Source organism: Gigantopelta aegis, chromosome 12, assembly GCF_016097555.1.
Source record: "Gigantopelta aegis isolate Gae_Host chromosome 12, Gae_host_genome, whole genome shotgun sequence".
Classification (NCBI taxonomy): Eukaryota; Metazoa; Mollusca; class Gastropoda; order Neomphalida; family Peltospiridae; genus Gigantopelta; species Gigantopelta aegis.
Genome location: NC_054710.1, coordinates 20081380 through 20105031, shown reverse-complemented (window position 1 = coordinate 20105031; position 23652 = coordinate 20081380). Strand labels below are relative to the sequence as shown.

The following is a 23652-nucleotide window of genomic DNA, read 5'->3' as shown; positions in this document are numbered from 1 at the left end:
CATTTTGGATTGACAGAGAGAACTCTTTCAGCAGGACAATGCCAGGCCGCATACGGCACGTATAACAATGGATTTCCTACAGAATGAAAACATTAATGTGCTGCCATGGCCATCAATATCGCCAGATCTCAACCCCATTGAACATCTATGGGACGAACTGGACAGACGTATACGCCAGCGTGACCCGGAGCCTCAGACGCTTCCGCAACTGTCACATGCACTGCAGGAAGAATGGGCTAGAATTCCACGTGCCCGGATTTAGAGACCCATTCAGTCTATGCCAAGGAGATGTCGCGCAGTGATTGCTGCTGCTGCTGGCCACACAATGTACTGATTTCAGCGACCTCGTGCGAGGCTGTTTGGTGACGAAAACGCAAGAACATTGTCACATACTCATGTGAAATTTTACTATGATACGATCATAAATAACGAAATTATGCCACTTTTTATTAAAGAGATAATTCCATGAATATTTCGCCTATGCGTTTCTTTTTTGACAGAGTGTGTGTGTGTGTATATATATATATATATATATATATATATATATATACTGAAAAGCATTGAAAACGCACCACCAAGAAATGTTTGGATTTCGAAAAGAATACCTGAGCAATAAATGTTTTTGTTGTGAACAGCAATAGATGGATGATTGATAATGACAACAAACAACAAGAATGCACAATCATTGATTAGTTTTAATTCTTCCATGTATGAAAGACACGTGGGGTCACAATGAAAAGTCAATAGCGCGAATGGGCACCATCTGCAGCAACACAAGCCATGCAACGACTTCTCATCGACCCGATAAGTCTGCGAATAGTGTTCTGGGGGATAGCATTCCACTCTTGCTGTAGTGCGTTTTCCAGTTATCTAAGGTTATTCATTTGTGGACGACGTGAGATACGTTGACCAAGGTAATCCCAAGGATTGGCGATACATCAGGGGACAGTGCTGGCCATTCAAACAAAGGGACACTATTGTTCGCTAGATACTGTGTTGTAACACGTGCTGTGTGCGCTCGGGCGTTATCTTGCTGAAATGTGTGCATAACCCTATGCTGATGAAAGAAAGTAATGACGTGATTTTGCAAGACGATATCCCAGTAGTAATTGGCTTTCATTCTGCCAACTCATTGGGCTATTTCTCGCTCCAGCCAGTGCACCACGACTGGTGTATCAAAGGCCGTGGTATGTGCTATCCTGTCTGTGGGATGGTGCATATAAAAGATCCCTTGCTGCTAATCGAAAAGAGTAGCCCATGAAGTGGCGACAGTGGGTTTCCTCTTTCAATATCTGTGTGATCCTTAACCATATGTCCGACGCCATATAACCGTAAATAAAATGTGTTGAGTGCGTTGTTAAATTAAACATTTCCTTCCTTCCTTCATTCTGCCACGGCATATATGGAGTGTTGTCCAGTGATGATAACTGATCCCGCCCCACACCATGACATTCCACGCCTACGCCACACCCGCAACCAACCATCAGCATTCCTTAAATGGATCCTTTCGATTCCATCCAGAACTTATTTTACAATTTTTACGTGATACTGAATTTTATTCAAAATTTTAATTATATATATCTGTGATATTTGTATTTTTACACAGTCCTTTACACTGTGTTTTTATTTAACTGTTGAATTTTTATATTGATGTTGATTATCACTTACTGTTTACATTTACCATAGTTTGACACCCGATAGCCGATGCATTTTTCATGTTGGGGTGTCGTTAAACATTCATTCATTCATTCCTTAAATGGAAACGGCATTGATCAGAGAATAGCACACCATGCCAACGTTGTAATCTAAAATCACGATACCTTCCTGCCAAACGTCGGCGCTCATTTCGATGTCGCCATATTGTTCGCCTCCATATTCGTGATCGAACGCTGCCAACTGCCGTGTGTGGTTACTCGACTTCAGTATATATAGAGGTAACGTCAGCGAAGAATCGTATTTAAAAAAATAAATATTATCCCCAGATCAAACAGACAATGTCAAGGTTGGGGAGCCTCGAATCATTGCTGTACAATGATGATACATATTCAATCATGATTACGGTTGATACAATAATTTATTTCATTTGAAAAAATATATAATGAAAGTGAAGTGCATCACATTATGTTTTTCTTACTAGATTAATTTTGTAGTGAATATACGTATTACCATTATTTAATCAGGCAATACTGAATATAATAAAATAAATTATTTATCATTTGTGATTTAACTTATTTTAAATCAACAAAATTGATAAAGTTTCTATTAAAAATTGTTTTAATTGCGATGCTTTGCATGTTGGTGGTTTTATAGTATTTTCTGGTATAAATGTAAAGAGCTAGCAATTCCAAACAAGTCGCAGGGAAAATTAAAATAAAAGTGTCAGTTGAAAAAAAGGAGAACCAGACAAAAAGATATTTCTCCGATTCTTAAATGAAGAGATTGAGCCATTTTTCCCAATGTATATTAAATTTGTCGTACTTTCACTTACTCTAGATACTTGTTAAAATCCAGGTCCATGTGAATATATTATTTTAATTAATTCTGCCTATAAAGCAGTAACTACATTATGTGTGTATAAATTGTGTATATAATTACTGTAACAACCCATGTCTTCTCCCTTTGCATGGGTTGATATTTGTCAACAAGAGAATGGTCAAGAAAAAATAAAGAGTTAAAAAAAGGTCGTACTCACAATGTTTGATATAAATATATTATTCAATTTGAAATTAGTTTTTCAGGATAGGTTCGATAGCATTTATATGTAAATCTTTGTGAAGTATTTTCATATTATAAATATAATATTTTATCTTGAATATTAACCAGTTCACTACATATGTTAGTTCGCCATCCACAATCCCAAACATAATAGCTTTTTTTATTGAATGAGTTGGCAATTCCAGTTTTATAAAAAAATCCACTTTTCCCATAGGTTTCTTACTTTATTGCAGTCATAAAAAAGGTGCTGTAAAGTCTCCGGTTCATTATTACAAAAAGTGCATTTATTAGAATCTACGTAATGAATCATATGAAGAAATGTAGTAGTGGCAATAATTCTGTGCAGCAATCTGTACTGGAACCATCTTAAAGTTGTATTGTTCAGACATTTAAATGGCAAAACATAATATTTTCCCCAAGTATAGCAATCGCAGGTCAAACCCGTATTTGCATATTTTATCTGTGACTTTGGAATATGCTTTTATAGTTCAATATATTATCAGTGTCTGCGCTTAACTTTTTTTTTGAGTTGGCATCCGGGCAAGTGGTGACAGCACTTTCACTTGCCCGGGTCTATTTTCACTTGCCCGAATAATACTTTTATTTATTTATTAATTATTGATTTAAAAATAAATAAAAAAAATAGGTCGCCAGGCGGGCAACCTTACTGTGGGTTTTCAGTCGCCCGTCGTCGTTTTCAGTCGCCAGGGGCGATCGGGCGACCGTTAAGTTCGAACCCTGTATTATACATGTCTTTACTTCAAGTATTTTTATTTAACACAATTTTCAGTTTGAAAGGTAAAATTGGGCTTTGAATGGTAACAAATGTTTCATCAATAATGCTTATTGAATATAAAAATTATTTTACAGCATTCACTAATGATCCGTAGTTCAAAACGTTACTTTTGACATCATATTTATTTCTAAAAGCTTCGAATGTAAGGATATTTCCTTCAGTGTCAAGTAAGTCGTGTATGTAAACAATTCCCTTTTTTATGTAGTTACCATATAAAAATGGTTTATTGTCTTTTAATATCTTAGTATTATACAAAATATTCAGTCCTCGAATATCTTCAGTAGTCTGAAGACTTTGCTTTTGTTATATTGTTAACCAACTAAATAAAACATCTTTCCAAAACAAGTTTTTAATACTATCGTTTTTACGTATAATGAAATAGTCCCCGTGTATAATTAGGTCCTTAATATTTATACCAGTAGTAGATTGAAATAACTTTACCCATTTGTTGTTATTAAGATAAAGTCGTTGTATCCATGATGATTTTAAAGATGTCATTATGTTCTGTATGTCAGGCATTTTTATAATCTTGGGTTAATACTTCCCTTTTAATTTTTTCGGGTTTATTTTGCCAAATAAACTGGGAAAACATTTTATTTAAGTTTTTTACATTTGTTTTTAACGGATTTGGTAATGCAATTAATAAATATGTAATTAAAGGTATTATTAATGGGTTTTTTTAAAATTATTATTGTAACTCTACCTAAGACAGTCAGCTTTCTTAGTGTCCAAAGTTTCATCAATTTATGGGTTTTTTAAGTTAGAGATAAAATTACATGTTATTATATCTTCTAAATTTATTGTAAAATGAATTCCAAGTAACATAAGTTGATTTCCACCCCATTCTAATTTCCAACGTGTATGGTGGTAGACTTCTTTACTATGTTTTTTGCTGCCTATCCAGATGGCTTTTTACTTGGTGTAATTTATTTTTAGACCGGCGATTCCAGAATAGTAATCAAGTGATGTCATGGTACTGAACAGAGACTCGGGAGATCCGTTAAGAATAAAAGTAGTATCATCAGCGTATTGAGATATTAGATATTCTTCACCATCAATAGTGATACCTTTGATATTTGCATTATTTTAAACTAAAACTGAGAGGATTTCAAAACAAATTATAAGAATGGTATTTTTAAAATTATATTCCATTCACTATGACGTTTATAGATGAAACCCCAGTGGTATATGAGCACGTAAAACTAGTTACCTACCTACATTAGTACTTGACATTTATTATATTGATAATTTTATTATATTTTATATTGAAAGTTTTCATCACTTTCCATACAATGTAAATTGTTTTTCCCTTTTAATGATATATGTATTATATTTTAATGTTTCTAATGCCTATGAACTAATGTTTAAGGATAATAAAGGGCATGGGGTTCGTTTTTGCTGCTGTTTGTATATTAAAACACGTCATGCAATGTCAATAAATATTGTGAGCTTGAACATGAGCAAGACTGTGTTATAGGTAGTACTAAACCAAATAACTTCCGGCTGGGTCAAAGTTCGAGATGCACCAAACTTTTGATTTATAAGTTAACACCACAAGTCCTGTGATTGGTGATAAATGTGAGTATGTTGGTTGTAAAAAAAAACCTTTATCTAGGCAAAAAATGTATGGAATTTTATTTCATCTAGTACCACTGTGTCAAGTAGCCTTGTGCTTAAAACATGTATGGGGTACCTGTTAAAAAAACGTACTCGAAGGCAGGCCGATTTTTGCCCGAATTCAAAGGAAATGCCCGAATCTGTATAACAACATTTATTCATATTAGCAATACTGCTAAACAGCTAAATAGGATTGATAACGAATAACTATGCATTTTTGCATGGATTACAACCAATATTGTGGGTAGAATGATGGAAATATATGGTAAAAAGGTTTTAGGCCAACTAATTTTGCCCGAATTTCTCTATCGTTTTTACCCGAATGTGATAATTTGCTCCAGCACTGTGGGGCATTGCGTCCCGTCTCGTACGCTTATGGCCCTACAGATGATTACGATTATGATGACGATTCCGATGATGAATTAAGACGTATCATACAGTCTACAGAATACCAGCTTCAAAACTACAACGACTGTATTAAATATATGTCCATCATTCTGAAATAAAGAAATAAATCATATTAACAATAACAATCAGAACACGATCATTAATAATAATAATAATAATAATAATAATAATAATAACAATAAATAATGATAATAATAATAAAAACAACAAACACATGATGTATTTTTATTTGTATGTAATATTTAGAATTTTACCGAAAACACAGAAAATGTATAATGCATTTTACCACTGAGTTTAGTTATTAACAAGCTGGATTTTTATTCAGTAAAAGAAGCACTGATGGTATAAATGTCATCAGTAAAACACTAATTGTTTTGATACCAAAAGCTAACAATAGAATAGAATAGAATAGAATAGAATAGAATAGATGTTTAACGACACCCCAGGACGAAAAATACATCGGCTATTGGGTGTCAAACTAAATCGAAAACATTAAGCCAAAAGCTAACAATAAAAGCAACAAAACCCACCAAAAATATAAATTCACAAACGCAACATGCATAAAGTATTAAGCTTACCGTTAATCTGAGTTGTATTTTCATAAACTTTAAGTTCATCGTTCTGGTTTCTAGTGAGGGATTATTACTGGTTTCACTGGCCTCAGTACTCGATTCGTCGCCTGCAAATATATTCACCACAAATTGCTGGTCAGACCAAAACCTGTCTGGCTCTGCTAAGCATCTACACTGCAGGTGGTTTTAGGAACGGTGGAAACAAGTAGACATTGGGGGTGTCAAATCAAGGGCACAAACAGTTTTTAGGGTCTCCGGGGGTATGCTCCCCCGTAAAAGATTGAAAATTTGATGTCCTGAAATGCAATTTCTTGCATTCTACAAGTAAAATTCATTTCTGCCTTAAGATTTACTTTTAAGAATATTTTTGATTCAGAATTATTGCTGCGGTTAGAGGTCCCCAAGCCACCCTGCTCCGCCGTGCCTGGGTTTGTTTGTTTGCGGGTTTTTTCTTTCGCTTTTTTAATCAAATTAAATTATATATTAAAACCACAAGTTCTGGAGTTCCAGCCAGTGCACCACGATTGGTATATCAAAGGCCGTGGTATGTACTATCCTTCCTGCAAAAAATAACCATGCTAAATAATAAGTATACTGGCACTATAATACTTGGAAAATCTGTACACTAAGCAATCGGAAAATAAAAGAGATATCTTTTCTTACAAACCTCGAGTGTGTTCAAGGTCCTCATAGACAGCTGTATCTTGTACTGTAGTGTTTGGCTGTCTAAAATAAAATACAACCGAAACCAATTTAAAAAAAAATCAAAATCACAACATACGAACGTTATATTGTTTATTAACACTTATAAAGTTTGTTTAAACAATGCTACAATTTGAACACATTTGAATTAAACAAATGTAATGTTTGAAGGAATAAACTTGAAGATTGTATATGTATAACATTAGCCATTACACTAACGGGTGTGTACGGAAAAGCATTAAGCCAAGTTTAATCGTAGAAATATTGTATTAGTCTGAAACATCTTACAATGTGACAAACTCAGGAATGTCCCTTTAACTAGAAACTTCGAGATACTAACTTGAAATTTCCAGTGACTATCTCGAATATTCGAGACATTAACTTGAAATTTCCAGTTACTATCTTGATATTTAAAGATAGTATCTCGAAATTTCAAGATAGTAACTAGAAATTTCAAGTTTCAAGTTAATGTCTCAAAATGTCTACTTGTCAACTCGGAAAACAATTTTTTTTTTCGCTTGGCCCCTATGCTCATCCGTAGGTATGTATGTTCTGTGTATGTTTTTTGTGTGTGAGTGTGTGTGTGTGGGGATGGGGGTGGGGGTGGGTGGGGGTAGGGTTGTTTAAATATGGTATATATAAAGGTAATTATTTTGTAACGTTTAAATATACGTGCGTAATATAGCTTGTTAAACGCAAGTTTGAGTTATCAGCAGTCTTTCATTATATTAAACCTTTTTTTCTTATTCTAAGGCATTCCGCCAGATATTTTGCACCCAGGTCAATTCACACCGGTTAATTTCCAATTGGCAATTCCCCATGGAACCCCCTGTACGTACCCCCCAGTCACCCCCCTCCTCACATAAATAAAACCAACTCTTTTAACAAAATTAAAACAATATACATGTTTAAATTATGTGTGTGTGTGTGTGTGTGTGTGTGCGTTTGCGAGTGTGTGTGTGTGGAGCAAACGTCCCCTACCCCCCCCCCCCCCCCCGCCGCTTCCTATGCCAGTACTTTATTGTGAACTTGTCTCCATGTTACCTAGTAGTGAGAAAAGTATTTCTATTCACTCTACTACTACTAGTAGTACATTTTGGTTTCTTTGCCTAATTATATGTTTCATGTCTTAATGCTTGTTCCTTCGAACACACTATAATACCTTGCGCATATTATTTAGGTTTTTTATTGGGGGATTTACCCAGGGGGAACTAACCGGTTAAAATATCCGGGGGATTTACTGATACCTCTATGTGTAGTATAACACATTACCTTGTAACGTATATGCGCTCCAATGTAGATTTAGCTAAAATAAAAAATAATGCATTTTAAAAATAAACTCATATATACCAATAACCAATATTACGTTATTTTGTAACACAGTGTCAAAAAATTACTTTTCATTAATACACGTTGCACCATAAATTGCTTCTTGTTTTTTTTAAAATCATATAATAATAATAATAATAATTATTATTATTATTATTATTGTTATATATTTTTAATTATTATTATCGTTTTACATCTATATACTTTATGGCAATCTGATGATTGAGAAATGGTTACTTTTTGTTTTCACAGCTGGATAAACCGGAAATTTTTTAAACCACGCCCATTCCCCAACGTGTTCCGAATCGCAATACATTAAACAAATTTTCAACTTGCGGGATTATTCAGTCAATTATATTTAGATATTTTGAAGAAAACATCGAACGATACAAAAAGCAATACCATTATGATATAGTCGAAGAGTCATATGCATTGATAAACAGTGAACACTAACGAAATGACACTCGATGAGCAAAAAGATATATAGGAGCTATAGTGTGTGGACTGGTTTGTTGTTGTTGTTGTTTTGTTTGGTTTACTCTTGCATGGACCAACAATAACTGCAGTGAAAGTTTTAAAGGGACATACCCTAGCTTTTAAACACGAAGGTATATTTTATTTTTTTACCTAGACCCTATTGTCCGAACCAAATTGTTAACAACTACGAAAAATTGCTCTCCTACCTTTAATTGCCGTTAGATTTCCTCCAAAGTTTGTCCAGACACAAATCTTGAAAAAAACATTACAATGACACAGATTCCACATACCAGATGATAACTATGTCACCTATATCGACTTCGCTGAGAGCGCATAGGGCAAAAAGCATTTAATTTTGTGCTAGCTGCCATTTTGACTTTTTATGGAATATTCTTCAAGAGGGGTGAAAGGATAGGACTTAATCTAACAAATGTTATGATATAAAAGCAAACATGACGTCATATTATTATTATTATTATTTTTTTAAATTATTATTATTTTTTTAATGATACCACTAGAGATCATTGGTTTCATATTAATTGTGTCACATACTTTGGAGGCTCTCACCCCTCTTTAAGAGTATTCCATAAACAAGCAACATGGCAGACGGCAAAAAACTGCATGTATTTTTCCCTATGCAATCTCAGCAAAGACGATATCGGCGACATCGTTGCAGTCTCATGTGTGGAATCTGTATATTTGTAGTGGTTTTTTTGCGATTTGTGTCTGGACAAACTTTGGAGGAAATCTAACGGCAATTAAAGGTAGGAGAGTAATTTTTTGTAGTTGTTAACAATTTGGTTCGGACAATAGTTCAACTCGTAAAAATGGACACTAAGTTTGTGTTAATTTACAAACCTGTAGTAAACAGAGTGAAACAAGAGTCTGTGACGTTGAAATACCCTTACAAATAGACTAAAACGCGACTACATAACCGTTACTTCTCAGACGCACGTACGTTTTTTTTTTAAAATATGAAAAAAACATTTTATGGTATCCTCGCGGTATGGAGTTTGACGCAGATAAGCAACGATCTCTTATCAATAAAAAATACTTCCGTCAACAAAAATTTCTGCATTTGACGTCATAGCATTTCTTTGATGACGCACAATTGCTATTTAAAGATAGCGCGCAAAATACATACCGCGTCATAATAGATACTGAGACGATATTAGAAACACATGGATGATCAGAAACACTTCGGTTGTATGGAAATAGGTAAACTAAACAATAAAATACAAGTAATATTTGATATCAGTGATCGTAAACGGCTCATATAGTGAAAAATATTCCTTACACTGGGGTCTGTTCCTTTAAGACATCTTTAAATTTATATTTATAACAGAGATTTGTTATTTAGCATGCAAGCATATACATAATTTATATTTATAACAGAGATTTGTTATTTAGCATGCAAGCATATACATAATTTATATTTATAACAGAGATTTGTTATTTAGCATGCAAGCATATACATAATTTATATTTATAACAGAGATTTGTTATTTAGCATGCAAGCATATACATAATTTATATTTATAATAGACATTTGTTATTTAGCATGCAAGCATATACATAATTTTGTGAGTTGTTTGAATGAATGTTAGATTTACAGAAAACACCACCTTCCGATTAAAGCCCAGGTGTACCTTTTCAAATCAACCAGTATAACAATATGATTCCACCGAAGACAACAATTATCGCCACCATTATTGCAACTCCAATACCAATGCCTGATCCTAATGAATTGTCTTCCGCTGTGATTTGTGCTATAAGTAAATATATACAATAGACGTGATAGAGAATATAATGTATCTTTTTTAAAAGCTATTATTGAACATATGATCGGTTGCTTGCAACATATACTGAATGATTTTTACATGACACACACGCACACGCACACACGCATTTACATGTCAACATTTATACATTGTGTACATCTTAAAGACTTAATACTGACGGAACAAATTCACAAAAAAACCCTGCCTAACTGAACAGTTAAATTGTTTTAACAACAGTCACGACGAATTACCTGACCACCAAAACACTTATCTTGGTTAAGAGTACTGAATAATAATTATTTTTATATTATTTATTTATTTATTTTTATTTTTATTGTATTTTTGGACATTACAATCATGGATGATGATGAGGTGAATGGTGAAGCCGCAGTATTTCCATTTCGGTATGGGACTACTGGACAGGTCCGTGCTCCACGCTTGTTGTCAGTTGGACTATCTCGGTATCACCCGAGCCCGTGGTACACGGAACCTGCAGTGCATGCCGGGTAATCCTTCCTCATGTGGGGTCATACACTCGGGAGACACACCCATATTCGCACCCATGAAGTGGGTTAAACTCGGTGTATGTGGCCTTACACCTACCCATTAAGCCTAGCGGTGCACTCACTCTGGGTTAGAGCCGGTGTAAACGGAATGCAGGTCCGCCGGAACCGAGGTCCGCCTGGACTCTATCTCCTAGCAATGCAAGTCCTAGGTCTAGCATGACTAGGTATGGAAGTCCTAAGACTTACGTTCCTTGGGAATGCAGGTCCGCCTACTAGGAATTCAAGACCTAGCCGGACCTGCATTCCTAGAAAACCGAAATACAGGTCCTATAGCTTACATGTATGCAAATAAAAATGCAGTTACACAATTTAAAACAGTTCAATTTATTAATTGTTTTATTCAGTTTTACGTGTCTTGGCTGCAGGCACATCCCGTCCACACTTTCAAATTGGCACCGTTTATGGCACTTTTTAAAATAATTCCATCTGTTGTCGACAGCAAGTATGATCCGCTTTTTGTTACCCCTCTGATGACGTATGGCCCAATCCAAGGTTTCTCCCCCTTACCACCTATGCGGTCCTGGCGTCTTAAGTTTTTTTTTTAAACCTACGTTCCTACTGGTAAATTCTGAAAAATACAATTTAATTTTTATACATTAATAATAGGAAGTTACATTTAAAGTCATTTCATGATACCTTTATTCATACTAAATATATATATAATAAGTATAATTGTAAAAATATGGTTTCATTGAAACAGGTGTTTTCAAAACAATTATTTCACATTGTTTTCTAAAAACATTAATATAGTTAGCATATACTTTTTAAGACATACTTGAAAAATTGCATAAATAATGTAACATGTACGCATAATGAATAGCTACCAATTTTAAATATTTTTAGTTTTTATATACTTGTTTCACCTCCTGATTCGTATGTCGTTGGTCATAGTTCCTTTTTTGTCTTGTTTGGGCTTCCTTGATGTTGTTTACAGCTCTTTTGCCTGTGACTTTCGTTATTGTCTCCACTCTCTTCCCAATTTCTGCTTGAAGTGTTTCATCGGAAACTGTGGCCTCCATCTCATCGTCTGAATTTCCAACATCATCGGGCATCATTGGTTCCCTATAATAAGTGTGTACTTGATGCAATAATGTGTCCCATTCTGCATCACCGTCGAGCTTCAAAAGCATGTTCTCCAGTGTTTGGTTAAATCTCTCTGAAATAGAACACATTGAGTTATCACTTTAACTACAATCTAAACGGATAACACGCATCTCATACAACAAAACGTTCTTTCACAACGTATCTTTATCAATTCACAAATTCTGTTGGTTTACATTGTGTTTTTACATATGATACAGAAATTTAAATATACATGTATATTAAACCATAACTACACTAATATATAATGATGTTATTTATTTGACAAAGGTCTTTGGCCAAGATGTTAGGAAGCGGTGTTTTTATATATGTCATTCGAGTTATTATTCTAACGATTATCACAATCGATATTTAATACTACAGTAAACGTGTAACAATAATAATAAAACGTTATAATAGGATGGCCCAAACTGATGTAGAAACAAGTTTACTTAGCATGTACAGAGTGTATGTATACAGTGTGTATGTATACTACCTGACAGTCCATTACACTGCGGGTGGTAGGCGGTGGTGCGGCGGTGTACAACTTTTAGAGCATCTGTAATAGCATCGACGACGTCATTGTTGAACTCACGACCCTGATCGCTGATAAGTTTTTCGGGAAAACCAAAGCTGAATTAAAGTATTACATTTAAATTCAGTAGTGAAAACATTACATTTATTAATATTTATTTAGTTTGTAAAAAATAAAACATTCACTACATTATTTGCATACATTTTTATTATTAATAAGAGATGCACATTTGTATGCATTAAAGGAATTAATAATACGCACCATTGTTTTAAAATAATGCTCATGAATTTTCATTTCATTTTTCAAATAATAGGAATGATGTTTTGCATTTAACGACGCACTCAACATATTTTAATTACGGTTATTTGGCGTCACACATGTGGTTAAGGACCACAGATATTCTGAAAGAGGAAATGCTCTGTCGCCACCATATGGGCTACTATTTCCGATTAGCAGCTAGGGATATTTTATAGGCACCATCCCACATACAGGATAGTACATACCACATCCTGTTACACCAGTTGTGGAGCACTGGCTGGAATGAATAATTTAATAAAGTTACCATAAAAATAGCTCCAGTAAAAACTCGGCAACACCAGATGCTTGCTTCGTTGGCAAAGCTTTTGCCTGAGCCCACTTTGTGTAATAGCACGTCACCGTACAAATATATTTGTTCCCATTGTCAGTTTCCCTCAGAGGGCCAACCAAATCTACGCCGATCTATAAAATATAATTTTAATAATCTTTATATTTGCATGAACCATTTTTTTTTTTTTAAATGTACGTAATATTTTGTAATTGACTTGGAAAGAATGTTAACCTTTTGTAAATATCTGGTATCATCGATAGCTTAACAAAAAGTAAAATTTGTTTTATTTAACGACGCCTCTAGAGCACATTGATTTTCATGTTATCATCGGCTATTGGACGTCAAACATATGAATCTTTTATATGCACTTTTCCACAGACAGAACAGTACATACCACTTCCATTATTATACTAATCATGTGGCACTGCTGGTTGCAACGGAAAAAGGCCTAATTATAGACATCCACTGAGGAGGATACATCCTGCGATCTCAGCACCTCAAGCGAACGCTCTATCCTCTGAGATAATCACGCATCCCCCCCAACCCCCCCCCCCCCCCCCCCCCCCCCCCCCTCCACCCAATGGTTTGACAATTACTAATGTGAATATTTAAAACATAATGATAATGTGTAAAGTGTATGAGAACGAGTGAATCAGTATCTTCAAAACATTTATTATAAATAACTTACTGTTCGCCAAGCTTCGGGCTTTGTCACAGGAATGAGGTGTAGGAGTGGGGCAACTTTACTGGGTTTCCTGTTGACCCGCTGACATCTTTCACAGGCCTGGAGAAATTGCGTAACGTCAGTAACAAGGTTTGGCCACCAATATCTTTTTTGAATCTTGTCTAGTTTTATCTCTGCCAAAATGACCACCTAAAAGGAACAACATTGAGATTTATTAAGTTTTATAATATTTATTAGGATATATATTTTTCAATTTATGCAATATAATTTAATTGGTAAAATTAATACGCATTCAAAATAATATTTTTATATAATTATGCAGACGTATTTTCACGGGGATTCTACAATACCCGTAACTGAATGAAACACGATTGTCCAAATATCTCTCCTAACTGTATATCTATTAGATCTCTCTGTAACAGGCAGTATACCCGCTGTGGCTCGTCTCTAGGTATGATCAGAGATACGATCTTATATAAAGTATATATGATTATAGCACGTTTAGTTCACTAGAAAACACAACAAAAACAATACACTTTGGAATCTGTATTAACCTACGCTGACAAATGTACTGCCGCAGTAGTTAATTAATAACAACAATAATAACAACCCAGAACTGATCACTTAATTAGTTAATCTCTAGGTGTCTAGTTTACACAATATGCTGATCACTTCACCGTGACACAACACCCATACGTGTGATAATTGAGAAAAGCTAACACACACACGTGTAATAATGGAGAATCGCTTCCAGGGGAACTTAATTAATAAAGGAATTACAACACTATTCCTAACTGGTTAATTTTTAATTAACCCTAACTACTCATTCAATAACCTTGTAATACAGAATTAATACTGGTACTTATCACAATAAAGACAATAACCTACAGTTTACCTAGGTCTTCTAGGATGACTGGCTAAGCTTTATATTACCAAATACTTGTATAACTATAGAACAGTAAGACTACGATTTACTTCGTCAGATGACCGAAGACACTGTCTAAATAATGTTGGTATAATACAGTATTAAAATATTTAAAAGTCACATCAATCACATCAAGGTTATACAACAGAGCAGAAATAATATATTTACCAAAGTCCAAATGGACTAACGTCCTTTTTGCTTCTCCTCATAACTCTAAAACACTAGCTATTTATTATAAATGGAATATCGCCTGGGGGTACATCGCGGCACCGAATCTTATCATCTGATATTCCACCTCTCCCAGAGTCGGTATATTTTTCTCTGATCGTCAGACTGGCTGTCGCTATCGCCAAATCACGGTTGTAAAAACCGCACTCGCAGAGGTATTACGTAACTACTCGCCACATGGCCTCCGCACCTGGTTAAGTGTGTACGGTCTCGCGGAGGTATTACGTAACAAATTGCCCATCTGGGCTTAAGTGCAATTTGGAACTGCACACGGCCTTCTAAAACAATTAATATCGCCACAGGCGAAAACAAAATTAAGAGCATGTACCGTCGCACACCCCCACCTCAAAAAGGATATTTCCTCTACTCTAGGAATAGGGAAATATACTACATTAAAACAAAAAGTGCGTTAACCGACGCATCCGGGCATTTATAACACATGTAATAATAAGGTGACTACCAGTAATCACACTGAGTCTCTGAGTCCCTGGTATACAAATAAAATATATAAAAACAAAACAGAAATCAAGAATGTCAACACATTATCATAACGTTCAACTTCGGGACAGGGCATCAGCGATTACATTGGATGTGCCCTTGATATGTTCAATGGTAATTGGGTATTCTTGCAGAAGAAGACTCCACCTCAAAACTCTCTGGTTGGTGGCTTTCATTCTGTGAATGAAGGTAAGCGGATTATGATCAGTAAAGACCACCACTTGATGCACTGCCGATTTCACGTAGATCTGAAAATGCTTCAGAGCTTGTACCATGGCCAAAGCTTCCTTCTCTATAGTGGAATAGTTCACCTGGTGTTTGTCAAACTTTTTGGAGAAGAAACTTACAGGATGGTCCAGTCCATTTTCGTCTTCCTGGAACAGAACAGCTCCAGCTCCCACGTCACTGGCATCCACAGCTAGCTTGAACGGCATTCGGTAGTCTGGTGCTGCCATCACGGGAGACGAGTAGCGCCTCTGCTTGAGACGGTTGAATGATTTCTCGCATTCACCTGACCACTGGAACTTCGTTTCTTTCTTTTTCAGTGTCGCACGTTTTCCAGGTTTTCTCCGATAGGCATGCTGTCGAATCGGTGTAGCGTTGGGTTCCAGGCACACATCCTGGCTTAAGGTATTAGTAACCGTTGGAAGGTCCTGACAAATGGAAACATTGTCTTGAATCAGCGTGGTCAACTTTTCTCGCTGGGGGTTCAAGTCTGCTAGAATCTGGCTGTTGGCCAACTTGACCTCTGCAGTCTTGACGTCATCACAGGAAATTGAGTGACTCTCAATTTGGACTGGTATCACTGGAACTATCGGCAGTCTGTCAAAATAACCTTTTAGCAAATTGATGTGACAATACCTACTTTTCCTAACCCTATCAGGAGTGTTTATCACATACCCTGTCTCATTAACCCGTTTGTGCACAACATAGGGACCGAAATACCTGTTCTGTAATGAACCCCGTTTAATGGGAAGGTACAGCAGCACTTTATGCCCTGGTTTAAATTCCTGACTCTTAGCCTTCCTATCAAACATTGATTTTATTTTGCTCTGAGCATAGCTCAGATACTTCCTAGTCAGTTCGGTCGCCTGCCACAACCTATCTCTAACTCTCCCTACATAAATCAGCAGGTTTTCGGCATTATCCTTGTCTAACCAACTATCTTTTACCAATTTGAGAGGGCCTCGGGCTGAATGCCCATAGACCAACTCAAATGGGGTGAATCCTAAGGATTCTTGCTTAGCACCCCGTGCTGCGAACAACACGAAAGGAATTGACTGGTCCCAGTCAGTACCATTGTCGAAACAATGGCAGCGGAGGATACTTTTCATGCTCTGGTGGAAACGTTCTTTGGCGCCCTGGCTCTCAGGGTGGAATGCAGCAGAACGAATCTGTCGTATATCTAACATAGACAGTACTTGCTGGATTAACTTGCTCATAAAGTTCGTACCCCGGTCGCTTTGAATTTCACCTGGTAAACCCGTGTACATGAAGTACTTAAGCAGCGCACTAGCTACTACAGACGCAGTAACCTTCCTTAAGGGAATCGCCTCTGGAAAACGCGTAGTTAAGCACATAATTGTAAACAAGAATTGGTTGCCTGAACGCGTTTTCGGTAATGGCCCCACGACATCTATCAACACTTTTGAAAAAGCTTCCCCAACTATGGGAACCTTCTGCAGGAGATAGGGAGGAATTAGCTGATTTGGTTTGCCCACAACCTGACACACATGACATGACATACAATGCTTACTGACATCGGCAAACATTCCCTTCCAATAAAACTCTGATGCAAGTTTACTGTGAGTTTTATTCTGCCCTAAGTGGCCAGCAAACACGTCCTCATGTGCTAACAATAACAATGACGTACGGTACTTAGAGGGCACCACAATTCTACATCTTGTCACACATTCCTCACTATCAGGCACAACCTTTTCCACACTCTTATTCATTAACACTCCCATGTCCATATAATACCCTGACATCTGATCCTCCATCTCACCCTCAGTTAACAAGGTAGTGCGAGCTGCCAACAAACTTGGATCAGCCCCCTGCTCTAGGATTAACTCTTGTCTATTACAAGGTAAGTCCCCCCTATCAAACACAACTGGTTCATTTCCCCTCTGCGGGAGATCAACAGGTTCCACTACATTTAATTCCTCAGTTGACTTATCTACCATTTTACTGATAACCTCATCCACTCCAATTTCATGGCTCACACACGTATCAGACAAATCACAAATATCCTCTGGGTCTCGTGCTAACCTACTGGCCATAGCCCTAGTCATTACACACGCAGGATAACTAACCTCATCAACCTCATACTCTTTTACTCGTAAAGGGCTGTCTTTAATTAACAACTGGTCACATTTCGGCTGACAACACTGACTAGTCAAATCATTTCCCAACAAAACTCCTATGTTTTCAATGGGCAAGTCCTTCACAACACCCATAATGATTGGTCCCGTCACAAACTTCGAACACAAGAAAACGTTATGTAACCGGACAACCATATTTTCTCCAGTAACTGAGGTTAAAGCCAAACTACGTCCTGTATCTGAATTTTCAATACCAGCTAAACACTCTTGCGTGATCAGACTCTGACTACACCCGGTATCTCTATAGATTGATATTGCCTTAGGACTCAATTCTTGTTTCACATCACAAACCATACCAGTGGACACATACGGGTTTACTTTCTCTGCCATGGGACTAACCATTAACTCTCTCGCTAACGGAGCTGACCTCACTAAACCGACCACTTGCGCATTATCGCGTTTCCTTTTAAAACAGTCCCCGTAAAGGTGGTTATCCTTTTTACAGTAACTGCAATGTGGACGAAAAGTTCGTGCATTGGCTGATAATGCAGGCTTATCCTTACTTTGCCCACCAGGTGCATTCCTTGCCTGACTAGCTGACCAACTAGATGACTCTCCCCGATAGTTACTTTCCCGGGAAAAACCTGGCTGAAATTTCTTCTTATCACCTTGTTGTATAGAGCTACCCTGTACTGCCTGAACTTTGTGTATTAACACGTAATCATCTGCCACTATGCCTGCCTCCTCTATCTTATTGACATCACGATCCTCTAAATGAATACGTAAGCTAACTGGTAATCCATTTTTAATGTCCTGTAAGATCAACAACTCCCGTAACTCGGTATATGACTCTACCTGATGAGACACCACCCATTTATCAAACCTCCCTGCCTTCTTAGCCACAAACTCACTATAAGACTGACCCTGCGTTTTTCTCAACTCGCTATACCATAAACGATAATCCTCAGGTCGTAATTCATAAGCCCTCAATACTGCCGCCTTAACTAGGTCGTACTGACTTGCTCGCTCATCACTTATTGAATTATAAGCTACACTAGCCTTCCCCTTAAACTTAGACACGGCTAACAATGTCCACTTAGACTGCGACCAATTTAGCTGCTTAGCGGCCCGTTCAAAAAGTTGAAAGAACATATCTACCTCCTGGTCATCAAATACAGGCACTGATCTATAAGCCTTCGCAATGTTAAAACCATTTCCTGCCTCACGTCTAACTTCTTCAGTATTCAACTTTAACTCATGTTCCACTTTTAATTTTGCTAAATGGAATTCTCTATCCCTATCTCTCTCTCTTCTCTCTCTCTCTCTCTCTCTCTCTCTCTCTCTCTCTCTCTCTCTCTCTCTCTCTCTCTCTCTCTCTCTCTCTCTCTCTCTCTCTCTCTCTCTCTCTCTCTCTCTCTCTCTCTCTCTCTCTCTCTCTCTCTCTCTCTATCTCTCTCTCTCTTCTCTATCCTTCTCTCTATGTTCCCTATCCTTCTCTCTATCTTCCCTATGTCTATCTCTCTCTTCTCTATCCCTCTCTTCTTTTTCTCTCTCTCTCTCTCTCTCTCTCTCTCTCTCTCTCCTCTCTCTCTCTCTCTCTCTCTCTCACTCTCTCTCTCTCTCTCTCTCTCTCTCTCTCTCTCTCTCTCTCTCTCTCTCTCTCTCTAATGCACGTTCTTCTCTTTCGTACTCAAGCTTTTTAAAAGCTAATTGTTGTTCCACACTTAACTCATTTATCTCTATCTCTGGAACAATCTCACTGTCTTCCATAACAGGACTATCACCAAAAACTTCCTGGATAATAATTGTCCTTATATCTCCTAAGGTTTTAGCTGATGTTAAATCAATTTCTCGCTCACCCGCGATTTCAACTAATTCGGCCTTACGTGCTCGTTTAATCTCCACTACACTGAGCGTAGGCCTATCCAGCAAATTCTTATCCATGTTTAGATATGACGCACTTATTATTAATTAATTTTCTAGTGAACAACGTTGCTACTTCTAGTATTTGTAAAAATAATTGATAAAGCCCCCATTTACAAACAATACTTTTTTAAATGTGCATGTCCCGTTTCAGATCTGGGACGAGCGCCCCAATTTTCCACTCCTGTCACGGGGATTCTACAATACCCGTAACTGAATGAAACACGATTGTCCAAATATCTCTCCTAACTGTATATCTATTAGATCTCTCTGTAACAGGCAGTATACCCGCTGTGGCTCGTCTCTAGGTATGATCAGAGATACGATCTTATATATAGTATATATGATTATAGCACGTTTAGTTCACTAGAAAACACAACAAAAACACAATACACTTTGGAATCTGTATTAACCTACGCTGACAAATATACTGCCGCAATAGTTAATTAATAACAACAATAATAACAACCCAGAACTGATCACTAACACACACACGTGTAATAATGGAGAATCGCTCCCAGGGGAACTTAATTAATAAAGGAATTACAACACTATTCCTAACTGGTTAATTTTTAATTAACCCTAACTACTCATTCAATAACCTTGTAATACAGAATTAATACTGGTACTTATCACAATAAAGACAATAACCTACAGTTTACCTAGGTCTTCTAGGATGACTGGCTAAGCTTTATATTACCAAATACTCGTATAAATATAGAAGAGTAAGACTACGATTTACTTCGTCAGATGACCGAAGACACTGTCTAAATAATATTGGTATAATACAGTATTAAAATATTTAAAAGTCACATCAATCAAATCAAGGTTATACAACAGAGCAGAAATAATATATTTACCAAAGACCAAACGGACTAACGTTCCCTGAGAGCCGTCCTTTTTGCTTCTCCTCATAACTCTAAAACACTAGCTATTTATTATAAATCGAATATCGCCTGGCGGCACAGAATCTTATCATCTGATATTCCACTTCTCCCAGAGTCGGTATATTTTTCTCTGATCGTCAGACTGGCTGTCGCCATCGTCGCCAAATCACGGTTGTAAAAACCGCACTCGCAGAGGTATTACGTAACTACTCGCCACATGGCCTCCGCACCTGGCTAAGTGTGTACGGTCGCGCGGAGGTATTACATAGCAAGTTGCCCATCTGGGCTTAAGTGCAATTTGGAACTGCACACGACCTTCTAAAACAATTAATATCGCCACAGGCGAAAACAAAATTAAGAGCATGTACCGTCACACGTATACAATAATGGTATTTTAACATTACATTTAAAATAATGTATACATTTTATAAATTTATTAATTTTAATAAGTAGCTGCCTGCCTATACGTACCCAATGGGCTGGCGCGCATAGAATTCGAAGCTTCTTGAATGTATGTGTCATTCATTAGCACTTTTCGCCAGTTGTCAGTAACACCCGAAGAGTCCGTTCCATCTAGAAGATCGTCATTTTTCTTTTTGGTTTTTATTTTAAAATAAAGTATGACTTTATCAATCTGAAACAAAAAAACAATGACAACAATATACACATATTATAAAGTGCATTTTTTTATATTATAATAATTAAAAAAACTGTTTATTTAAAAAATATATATAAAGTTTTATTTACATAATTGCAAAACGGGTGCCCAGCCTTGGAAAGAAAGTGTAGCGGGCTTTGAGTATTATGAATGAAAGACTGGCGGACTTGGAGTACTAGGAATGAAAGTATGGCGGACTAGGAGTACTAGGAATGAAAGTCCGGCGGACTAGGAGTACTAGGAATGAAAGTCCGGCGGACTAGGAGTACTAGGAATGAGAGTCCGGCGGACTTGGAATATGAGGAATAGAGGTCTGATGGACAAACATTGTGAGAAATAAAAGTTACACACGCTATGACATATATGAAACTATACTTCATAATATTATGTTATAGTGCTTACTTTGAAGTTTGTTTTGGCTGTCCTTCTAATGGCCCGTTTCTTCGAGTTTGTCGTTCCCCTTTCGTAAAATCCATCTTGCAAATATGAATTTTTTTCTTGTATCGTTGGTTTGAAACGTTTTTGAGTTGTGTTTTCTGTCATATTGAAAGCACGAACATGTTTGTATGAAGGCGTTGGTTTATATACGTTTGGAAAAAGCAAGATGCACGCACTGGTTTCAACTTCCAATAAAAGTGTAATATGATAACAGACATTTTATCACGTGTGTATTGTGTAAAACATGTCAATAGATTAATATATATAAAACAATTTTTTTTACGTTGCTTTGAGATTCGAACCCATATCTATCGCATTCAGAACACTCCACTTATCCATTACACTACGAGAGAAAGCTGTCAGAAATCGGTTTTTTAATTCATGACTTTCTCATAACTTGTGCAGAAGCGTTCCCTATAACATACTGATTTCTATTAATAACCAAGCGGACCAGTATTACTGGCGGACAAGCGTTCCTTCCACTGCTGTGAAAGGATTTTAAGTCCGGTAGGAATACAAGTCCTAGGTGTACTATATAGAAACTTCAAAATTCCGGAATGCAAAGAGTGACTACCAAACCTGAAGAAAATGACTCAGATCAAACGGACGCTGCACGTGAACCCGATGAAATTGTGGATGAAGACCCCATGGAAGAACCCATGGATCAGACGGATGCTGCTCGAGAATATAAAACGGATGCTGCTCCCTACGATGATGATGCCTACGACGCCGATGACGAATGGGATGGCCTTTCGAGACATTACTTGTTCTGTCATCGACCCGAAATGAGAGGATTCTATACACGAATGCAGACATTTGGGTTGTGGCCCTTACAGTTATGCCAGAAACCGAGGGAGCTCGCCAAGGCCGGTTTCTTCTACACGGGAGACCATGATGCCGTTGTCTGTTACTGCTGTGGACTACGCGCCTACCGATGGCAGAGAATGGACGATCCAGTGATGGAAAATTACAGACTGTTCCCGAGATGTGAATAACGTGTTCAGACATTAAACACGTATTGCATGAGTGTGACACTTTTCGTTTTGTAAAATAAACTCGTGAATAACACGTTTTGTTTGTTATTAATTTAAGGGTGACCCTGTGTGTGTGTGTGTGTGTGTGTGTGTGTGTGTGTGTGTGTGTGTGTGTGTGTGTGTGTGTGTGTGTGTGTGTGAGAGTGTGTGGACCTGTGACTCTGAGTATGGCCCTGAGTGGCCCTGAGTGTGGCCCTGAGTGTGGCCCTGTGTGAGGCCCTGAGTGTGGTCCCGGGAGTGGCCCTGAGCCATGCACGAGCTATGCTTTGGGATGGGGGACTTCTGGCAATGGGGGATTTTTCATGCTAGTACCGGTGTAAAAGGAATGCAAGTCCTAGGAACCGAGATCCGCAGGACCTCCATACCTAAGGAACATTAGTCCTACCCGGACTTGCATTTAAACTTTGTGTGCATGCGTGAAATTGTAGAGAGTATAAATAAAAGGGTAATGGGTAACATCGTCATTTGAGGTAGAACACAGAGAAGCAACATGTCAGACCAGTACAAGTTATATGTACCCGACGTGGATAAGTGGACCCGTTTCTACAAGTTGCAAGCAGAAGGTAAACTTCAACCTAATTTTCCAGTGCAACGTGGTGGGAAAAGTCAGATGATGTACAGTGTAGATCGATGTCTAGAACTGTATGACCCTACATGGAAAAAAGAAAAAGAGGAACAGAACAAGCCCCCGGCACCCAAAGTCGTCATGGTGTCCCCAACACAACAGGTGGTAGAGCAAGCCAAGGCCGAGCAGAAACGGAAACGTGAAGAGAGTGGCGTGAAACAGAAACGACGAGAGCAGACTGGGCAAAAACGGCACAAGCATTTCTGAGAAGACTATAAAAGGAGGCATGGCAGTTTCAACATCGCCAGTTCACGTCGAATACT

General features: G+C 37.3%; 1 protein-coding gene and 1 long non-coding RNA gene across 2 annotated transcripts in view; one reads left to right on the top strand and one right to left on the bottom strand.

Moving 5' to 3' along the window:
- LOC121386430 overlaps nt 1–23652 on the top strand; it is a 165116-nt gene that overhangs the window by 114303 nt on the left and 27161 nt on the right. The window lies entirely within an intron of this gene.
- On the bottom strand, nt 5274–9669 carry LOC121386432. Its single transcript, XR_005959651.1, has 5 exons — nt 9475–9669; nt 8083–8116; nt 6776–6834; nt 6115–6215; nt 5274–5625 (listed from the first exon to the last, which is right to left on the bottom strand). It is a non-coding gene; the product is annotated as an uncharacterized LOC121386432 (long non-coding RNA).